Source organism: Natator depressus, chromosome 15, assembly GCF_965152275.1.
Source record: "Natator depressus isolate rNatDep1 chromosome 15, rNatDep2.hap1, whole genome shotgun sequence".
In the NCBI taxonomy this organism is placed as follows: Eukaryota; Metazoa; Chordata; order Testudines; family Cheloniidae; genus Natator; species Natator depressus.
This window is the reverse complement of record NC_134248.1, coordinates 10690880-10693003: the sequence shown is the minus strand read 5'-3', so window position 1 is coordinate 10693003 and position 2124 is coordinate 10690880. Positions and strand designations below refer to the sequence as shown.

Sequence of the window (2124 nt, the reverse complement as noted above, 5' to 3'; positions counted from 1 at the left end):
TTCTGTTCTAACTGGTGGTTTATTAAATGTAGGAAGTATTTAATAGGGCTTCACATGACTCACCCTGTAGTTTCTCTAGTGATGTATTAATAAGTTGTTTGCTAGCTGAGTCAGTCCTAGGTTAATGATACCCTAATAGATATCTGTTAATGTCTTCCCAACTCTTCATTCTTAAAGAGATTTCGTACCTCGGTACCATATTCCTTTCCGTGAATGGGCTGCGATGGGGGGTTGGAATGAGGAGATATTTAGTGCAATTTTCCTTGTTCTCATCTCACTATTTCTACGCAGGTGGGAGTGGGAGTTAACTGTATGGTCATGTCTACACTTACCTCTGGAGCGATCAAGCCAGCGGGGGTTGATTTATCGTGTCTAGTGAAGACGCGATAAATCAACCGCCGAGTGCTCTCCCATGGACTCCGGTACTCCACTGGAGCGAGAAGCACAGGTGGGTCAACGGGGGAGTGGCAGCAGTCTACCGACCACAGAGAAGGCACCGCGGTAAGTAGCTCTAAGTACGTCAACGTCAGCTACGCTATTTTATTAGCTGAAGTTGCGTAACTTAGACTGACTTAGCTTGCCCTGCCCCCCATAGTGTAGACCAGGCCTAAGTTTCCTGGTTTGAGAGGTGGGAGTGCAGGAGATGGGAGTTAATGATATATTTTCTGAGAGAGGCAGTGGAAATCATTTGTAGTTTTGTTTTAAAAGGGAGGCCGTGGCTTCCCATGATTTTAATTTTTCCTGGCAAGAAGAATTTAACCCTGGTTATCAAAAGTGATGAAAATAGAAGTGCTTGAGGTGGTTTCCATTATGTACAGGGTTTACAGTTTTGTTCAATGTCTCTCAGCACCCCTACTATAAAAATCGTTCCAGCAGCCTTGCTGGTTATTGATGTTTGCTAGGTGGAAAAAGTAACCAAGAATGTAAATATGGGGAAAATTGACTAAATTATCATGTCCAGTTGAGCCAGATGTTTTGCTATTGCTAATAAAGTTTGCAAATTGTCTTTTTTTTTTTTTGTTAATCGATTGAGAATCTGAACCGAGATATGTGTGTGTTTTAAGCAGTTCATGAAGCAACTTTAAGGCATTTTTCATTTAAGAGTGGTATCTTCAAGACTTCCTTAGAGACTAAATGAACATTTCTCCCAATAACAAATGGGCTGTAAGCTGAAAGAGGAAAAGATTTTCTAATGAAAGAGTGAAAATTGTATGAGATAGATCAAACTGTAAATGATCCAGTATACCATTAATTTGATAATTTACATTGGGGTCTTTTTCTAATACAATAGTCTAAGCTTTTTTCCTCGGCATTTTATAGGGTCAATACAATTAGCTAATTAGCATACAATATCCTGGAATGCTTCAGTATCTCTTCTTGTCTTTAAATTGGTAATAAAATTAGGGAAAGTCAAAGTCTGTGTAAATATCTTATTGCTTAATTACAACAGAGGTAGGTTTACATTGACCTGAAGGAGGAAAGTTTTCAGGGCATTTTAAGGTCTAGTGAAAACTCCCTTTAACCTGAAGAGTGATCAGATTTTAGTGGCATGTAAGATTGGTGAGTTTTCTTTAGCTTTGTGCAGTGGCAGTGTCATTGCTAATGAGGATAATCTGAGATGTGATTATAGCTAGTTGAAAACTTTTCCCAATATCCCGCCATGTTGATTTGAAATATAGTCGGCATTGGCAATTTTTGATAGTCTCATGTGAGACTGATATGGTTGTTGTAAAATCAGATTTTAATTGTGGCTGTTCATTATTGATTAGCATACTAATAGGTTTTAAAGAGTATGTGTGGACTTGGCTGCAGGGTGATACTACTGTTCATTGTTTTAATTGACAGGTTTGTTTTTTTTCACTTATTTTTTTCTACTGTTCCTATTGGGGTAAATCATTACCTGTTACTAGTGAGTGCTGCTGAATAGCTGGGTGTAGGGAATGGTCTGTTTGTTTAACCACTAAATGTCTCTTGATAATTCAGCTTTTGGCCCCTTTTGCAGGTACACTGGGCTCCTAAAGAGCCCTGTATTGAGTGGGCTTAAGGTATGGCTTCCTAGTGCATTGTGGCGGGGGGAGTGAAGATAAGCACACAGTCTAAATACTCAACCTTATTAGACTAGGC

General features: G+C 39.2%; 1 non-coding gene across 1 annotated transcript; it reads left to right on the top strand.

Moving 5' to 3' along the window:
- Positions 1 to 1573: 1573 nt before the first annotated feature.
- Positions 1574 to 1714, top strand: LOC141999655 (U4 spliceosomal RNA). The gene has a single exon (XR_012642046.1). It is a non-coding gene; the product is annotated as a U4 spliceosomal RNA (small nuclear RNA).
- Positions 1715 to 2124: the final 410 nt, after the last annotated feature.